The 7,683-nt window shown below is 38.9% G+C and overlaps 1 non-coding gene across 1 annotated transcript; it reads left to right on the plus strand.

Moving 5' to 3' along the window:
• Positions 1-215: 215 nt before the first annotated feature.
• Positions 216-287, plus strand: TRNAP-AGG (transfer RNA proline (anticodon AGG)). The gene has a single exon. It is a non-coding gene; the product is annotated as a tRNA-Pro (tRNA).
• Positions 288-7,683: the final 7,396 nt, after the last annotated feature.

Consider the following 7,683-nt stretch of genomic DNA (forward strand, 5'->3'; position numbering starts at 1 on the left):
CAGTCCCATGGGACCTATTCATTTCACCGGTCAAGATCACTCAAAAACAACATCAAAATAACCATTCAGATAAAAAGGGCCGAACCCAAAAAAATATATATATTGATAATAACTTCAGCCGGTGGATACCATCGAGTTTCACGTGGTCAATGCCTGATGAGTGGACCAATTGAATTTATATAATTAATAAAATGTAGATGATAATATCAACATCTGGGCATTTGGTTTAGTGGCATGATTCTCGCTTAGGGTGCGAGAGGTCCCGAGTTCAATTCTCGGAATGCCCCTTCATTTTTTATTTTAAATTTTCTTCGCATGTCCATCTCCATACTGTATGGCGTGAATGTGCGGTAGTACGAGTAAGAGCCCCTGTTAGGGGAATCAATGGGCCGGGCTCGGGACCTGAAAATTTAGAATTTTAGTCACAAGCGGGGCCTGGCCCGTTGACAGCCCTAGCTGCTGTGGAGGCCATTATAAGAACTCTCCATCAGGAGCGGATTAGGCGTTACCCTTATCGTGAGGCCCACCTCGATGATGTAGTGTATATCCATGCCGTGCATCCGTTTTTTCCAGCCCATTTTAGTACGTATGCCCAAAAACTAAGCAAATCTAAGTCTCATGTGGACCAAACCACAGGAAACAGTGGTGATTGAACGCTACCATTTAAAAAATCCTGGGGCCCACCATAAGTAGATCCATAATGTTTATTTGCCATCGAACCCTTGATGAGATCAATCAAACCTAGATGAAGGGAAAATACAAGGATCAGCTTGATCCAAAACTTGTGGCCTCCAAAAGTTATTCATGGTCATTAACCACTTTTTCCAGTGGTGTGGTACATCGGAGATTTGGAGCTTCTTAATTTTTTTAGTAAATTAATAAAATGATCCGAAAAATTGATAGACGGTGTGGATATACAATACATTCATCAAGGTGGGCCCTCCACGGTAACGATAACACCAACTAAGGTGTTACCCGGGTAACACCGCAGTCGGTGTTTCCCTGGCCGTGGGGCCATCCACACCGCTCACCCGTTTTTCCTGCTCATTATAAGGTATGATGCCAAAGATGAAGCAGATCCGACTCCAAAGGAAACAGTGGCTATTGACCATTAAAAGGTTGTGGGCCACAAAAGGTTTGGATCAAGCTCTTCATCCAACCTTATCAACCGGTTGGATGGCAAATAAACATAAATGTGGGCCTTAGGAAGTTATTAATGGTTAAATGACTATTGTTTCTTGTGGTATGGTTCCCTTGAGATTTTGTTGTGCTTCATCTTTGGGACCATAATATTAAATTATCTGTAAAAACCAATGGACATAGTTGATATACAACACACATCAAGGTGGCCCCACACTAGCAAAACACTTACTATGGTGTTACCCACTCCAGTGTTTTTTATACGGGATTTTGACTAAAGTAGCTTCAAGGTAATGTTAAATGCCTACAAAAACAAGATCAAAATAATAATCTCTTATGGCCCATTACAGCTTTTTCAAACTTTTGGGACAAAGTTATCGCTGCATTGGATCCAACACTGTTATGACTTTTGTACGGGGAAAAGCCATGTAACACTCATCCCGAGGCATGAGACTTGTCATTAGTTTTATTGGAAGGTACATCCAATCCGTTCATTTTTTTTTGTGGCATTCTATTTATATGGGAAGATGATAACCTCACACAATTTATGTGTGACCTACAAAATCCGATAATCTATAACAGTATTTATTTACTAATAATTGTTTATGTGATGTGGTTCATATGACCGGTGGATGTTAGTCATTCTTCCAACCATAAACTTCGTTGAAATTTCGAGGATAATGGTTGGAGTAAATTTTCCACATAAGTAATAATCGGATTCACAGCCGGTGTACGAACTCCCTTATATATAGTCAACCATTGCCTTTTCAAATGTTGCAGAGGGCCTTTCTTCTGTCTTGGAAAAATTACAATCGTAGGACCCACTGCCACTCTCCATTGGCGTTTCTCTACAGCATCTATTTGGCATCTCTTAGGCGTTTCTCACCAGCGTCTCACCAATATTTCTTTTCAACTTTCGATTATCTGGCATTCTCTGGCATTCGATTATCCAGCATTTTCCGTTGTTCGTACGAAAGCTCTTCTTTGAAGCTTCATCCACCATCACAATCGTACATTATATTTTCCAACAAAGTGATCCTCTTTGTTCCATTCTTCGATATCCCTATCATCCTAGTGAACTACAGTTTTAGTCATTATTGAAGGTAAAACCTTAAATCTTCAATCGATGTTATCATGTGTTAAGGTCTAAGTTGTGATGTGTTTAGTGTCCAGGTCGGCATGTATTAAGGGTCTAGGTTATCATGCACTGTAAACAACAATATGTGCAAGGGTCGAGGTTATCATTCATTAAGCATCAAGGTTGTCATCTAATGTAAACGCAATATTTACAAGAGTAGAGGTTATCATCCATTAAGGGTTGAGATTGTCAATAAGTTTAGTAAGGGTCGAGGTTATCATTCATTAAGGGTCGAGATTAGCAACCTATCTAGATGACAAGATCGACCCATAATGAATGATAACCTTGATCATTACTGAATAAGTTGACAATCTCGACTCACTCTTAAAAGATGTCAATATAGACGCTTAACATATGTCAACCTTGACCCTTAAGATATCACAACTTGGACCCTTTATGTTGTAAGCATAATAATACACTGTCCACTTTTTATTGTAGGTAGATTATGGCTCTCCAGCTCATCCTATGCCATTATGAAAGAGAGTATGTATACAAAAAGTGGAGTTTTTCATACGTGGGAGGTGAATCAAAAGATCTTCTTCTGATGAATGAAATTACGTACAAGAAGCTCATAGATAAAATGCATGAGATTATAAAGACAATACCAAATAAATATGATTTGAGAATAAATGTTGTATACGTGGATTAATCCCGCCACATACAATCAAAGAGGATGAAGATTTACACAAATTTATGTTCTTTTGTGATAAGAGTCCATCTTCTCATATACCATTGTATGTAGAGAAAGTGAAACGTACACCTACTGTTCAAGTAAGGGCCCACACCCTCTAATATATTCAAAGACCGTGTCTCAATATTCAGCCTATTATTTAGAGTATCATTGATCTTATTCCTGTTCATGAATTCGTGACAGTAAAGTTGAACAAACGATGGCCATTAGTAGATCCTGAATTTAGCGCGGGACTGGATAGTAAGGAAGCTATAGATATTACTAGCTTTCAAGCAATGATCTATTCCATGATCGAAGACTCAACAATTATGAGATACCGTCGTTTCGATTGCTGGGTAGTGAGGATGCGACAGATATTCATAACACTTCAAGCAATGATCCATGCCATGATTGAAAACTCGACGATTGTGAGATAACGTCGTTTTGATTGTTGGGTAGTGAGGAATAAACAAATATTCCCAGTACTTCAAGAATGATATGTGTTATGATCGAAGACTCAACAATTGTGAGATATCGTCATTTCAATTACTGGGTAGTGAGGATGCAACAGATATTCTTAGCACTTCAAGTAATGATCCATGAACACCCCGATCCATAGCTCAAATGATAGACTGAGTGACAGATACCTCATCTCAACACTGAGGTCTTGGTATCGATTCCCTAGTGGGGGTGGCTAATAGTGATGTGTGAACTAACAGTGGGGTGTACTAACAAGCTAACAAAAAAAAAAGGTAATGATCCACGGCATGATCAAAGACTCGATAATTGTGAGATACCGTCATTTTGATTGTTGGGTAGTGAGGATGTGATAGATATTTTCAAAAATTCAAGCAATGATCCATTAAATGATCAAAGACTCGATGATTGTGAGAGACCATCACTTTAGTTCGTTTTGTCATCTATTAACCTGAATGTAAGCTTTCTGGTCAATGAAGAATACGAAGATATTCTTAAATCACCAATTCAATCGATACATACTCTAGTAGATATTGTGGTTGCTCCATCCATTTCAGTTTGAGGTTATCATGTTATGGAAGGGTCGAGGTTCTCATCCAATGGATATTGTGATCACTTCAAATCCTCATAATTTTTAGGTGTCAGGGATCTATATGGATCTATATCCCACAAGAGAATCAATTATGTCATTAGGAGAAGTATGTGGAGCCGTGTAGAGGGATGTGAGAAAATTTCGATGGGAATGTATTATGGCGGGGCCTCCCATTAACCGCAATCGAAGTAATACATAACTCGGTCACATCCACATCCACAAGGCTACCACCCACCTCATCAACATCAATATGCTAACTATCCTCCTCATCTATGTCTACGGGCTGCCCACCTGCCTCATCCATATCTGCAAGGAGACCAGAAGCCTCATCTTTGTACGTGAGTTGCCCACCTACCTCATCCACATCTGCAAGCTGACCAACAGCCTCCTCATCCACATCTGCGAGTTTCCCACTCATCTCATCCATATCTTTAGGCTGCCCACCCACCCTCCTCATCCACATATGTAGGTTGACCAACAGCATCATCCGTGACCATGAGCTAAGTAGGAGCCTCCTTCACAGGTCAAGTCGATGTGCTGATAGACTGTATTGAATTCATATATTAGATATGCAATTCCATAATGTGTTTTTGAGCATTAAACCAAATACAATTTTACATAACTTATTAGCATAAAACTCTACCCTCAAGAGCTTCATCTCTTTACGTAATAACACATTATCTTCCTTTAGACGCTTCATTTCATCTCTCAATTCCTCCATATACTCCATTTTCTCTCTCACTTCCTCTACATCCAGTGTGATGTTCTCAATTTTATAGTCAATTTTAAAAAAAAAAAATAGTTTTTTGATTTTTACTAAATACTTTTCTCATAATTCCTCGAGTGAGGCACCAAAATCCGCATCTAGTTTCACTGTTTCACTTCTTTCCCCTCTCGCTTCCTCTCTCACTTCATTTGTCACTTATTTCCTCTCCAACTTCTTCTTCACTGCCTTCTTCAACTCCTCTCTCGCTTCTTTCCTCTCCAACATTTTCCTAATCATATATTTCTTCACAACCTCTTCCACTGACTCCTCTGTCCTCTTACACTTCCGCAAAGCCTTATCTTTTATATAGGTATCATCTCTGACAGATTCAATAACGTTTTTCTCATCTTTCTCCTTGGAGTGTGTAAGCTCCTTGGTAATCTCAATTTGTAGGAGCAATAATGATCTATTAGTTATAAGATATAACTATGACACATTACTATCATGTAATAATAACGAATCGCCCTTACTGACATAGTTATGAATACCCTTGATATGGCTAGATACCGGCCTATTTTGTACAGCCTCCAATTAAGGATTCGGTGAATTCATATGGGATGTCTTCTCACGACTCATCCCTTATCGGTCTATAGCTAAGATAATTGCTTGTATGCCGATATCTGTTTAACCAACAAAATCATTACACATTGGCTAGGACATGTATTGCATAGTTAAAATATAAGGAAAAAAAAACGCACCCTTCATGAATGGAGACAACAATAAGTTACATGTAGCGTTTATGCGTATCCGCATATATTGTATGAAGGGGGATAGTCATCATTCTCGTCAACCTTTATTGCAGTATTAGCATAGTCTTTCAAATATTGGTACCCCACGGTGCCCTAAGGTAACTATTAAAGTTATTAACTATTTCTATGTACTTATTTACACAACTATTCTTCCACAATTACCACACAACTATTCTTCCACAATTACCAGATTCTCGACAAAAATCAAAAGTGTCAACTTCAATGCATTCTCATGTTTATTTTTCCCATGGAGTGAGAGAAAAGCTTCTTTCAAATGCTCATTCTTTATAGTTCCTTTTAGCAAATAAGTTTCCCTAATTCCCTTTCTTTTTTCATCAATTCTTTGACCTACTTCAAATTCCTTTGACCCATCTTGACCCCACTTTAGATTCATTTGATCTAATAGGTCCACACCTCAGTCCCATGATGAGGGCAAAGTTCATCTTGTTCATTTTCATGATGGTGCCCTGAATATCAAAAGTCAAGTCAGCAATATGCATCTGCATGAGAGAATGGATTATTTGACCGTAGGCCACCCATGCATCCACAAAGAAATCCAACGGATATCCAAAATAAGTCTTCATAAACATCTCTTTTATAATAGGACATGTGGTAAAATTATCCAACATGTAATCATTTAAAAACTGAAAAGAGCACTTCGGAGAAACGGTTGATTCTTTGGACTTACATGGCAAAGAATCATCTATTAAGGGTTAAGGTTATCATTCATTAAGGGTCGAGGTTGACAATTAGTGTGTAAGGGTTGAGGTTATCATCAATTAAGGTTCGAAGTTGTCATTCATAAAGGGTCGAGGTTATCATCAATTAAAGTTTGAGGTTGTCATCCGTAAAGGGTCAAGGTTGAAAAATGTCAGGATGGGTCGAGGTTGTTATCCACTAAGGTTCGAGGTTGACAAAATGTCAGGATGGGTTGAGGTTATCATCCATTAGGGGTTGTGGTTGTCATCTAAATATATTGATAACCTCAACCCTTCGTGTATGACAACCTATACCCTTACACCTACAACTTTTTCCATTTGAATTTCATGATAACCTTGACCCCTACACTTTGTAGTGAAACAATAGTGATGAATGGGTTGAGGTTACTATTCTGAAGTGGTCTAAATTGTCATCTGAAGTGAATCACATCATTTTCACATTCACAACCCACAACCGCAACCACAACCATAGCAAAATCACATCGACTTGCAAAAACAACCATAACATTCACAATCGAAATTACTTCTTCCCACAATCGTCTCTCTCAACCCACAACTATAACAAAATAGTCTTCAAAAATAACAAAAAATAACAAAATTCTCCACCTACCTAGGGCTGCCATTTGTACGGAATTCAATTGTGAAAGATTGCATTGTTTAGCCAAAGTTAAAGCCAGAGAAAATGATTCCGAAGACTATGATGTTGAAAAACGGTGTCGGGCGGGGTGGTGGTGGGTCCCAGCAAAGAAGCTTTGAAAGGAAGAGGTGGGGTCAAGGTCAAGATTGAAAATAGGGTGGTCATTGGTCGGCTTTGGCCTACATAATAGTCCTCCGTACACCATTTGTGGGTCCCATCTTTTCCTTTCAGTCAAATCCACTTCGTCCATTCCAACTACAATTTTAATGAAGGAAATTGTGCAGAGAATGACGGGCATCTTCTGATCAGGTGGACCACACCACAACGAAACAGTAAGTACTGTTTCGGCCACTGTTGAGAGTTTTTCTCATTGTGGACCAAAGATAGCTCATAACAACATGCATATAACAACTTCCTAAAGAAATCCTATGCCATAGACATTACCAACAGATTGGATCTACCTTCCGATGGGCCTCATGATCAAATGGATGCGACATCGTGCATCAAGGAGAGTTTCATTTTAAACTTCTCACAAACGTAAGCAAAGTTCATACCGACTTGCGATTAACCAACAATCATGTGTACTAAGCTCTGTGGGGCCCATAGTGATGTTTATATGTCATCTAACCTGTTCATAATATCATAGAGGCATGGGTGAAGGGAAAACACAAATATCATATTTATCTAAAATGTTTATGGCCCACGAAGAGGTTTTCAACGGTAACGTGCAATTCACATTGTTTCCTGTGAGGTGGTCCACTTCGTCTTTAGATACGCTTCAGTTTGGAGTCCTAT

This window comes from Magnolia sinica, chromosome 14, assembly GCF_029962835.1.
Source record: "Magnolia sinica isolate HGM2019 chromosome 14, MsV1, whole genome shotgun sequence".
Taxonomy (NCBI): domain Eukaryota; kingdom Viridiplantae; phylum Streptophyta; class Magnoliopsida; order Magnoliales; family Magnoliaceae; genus Magnolia; species Magnolia sinica.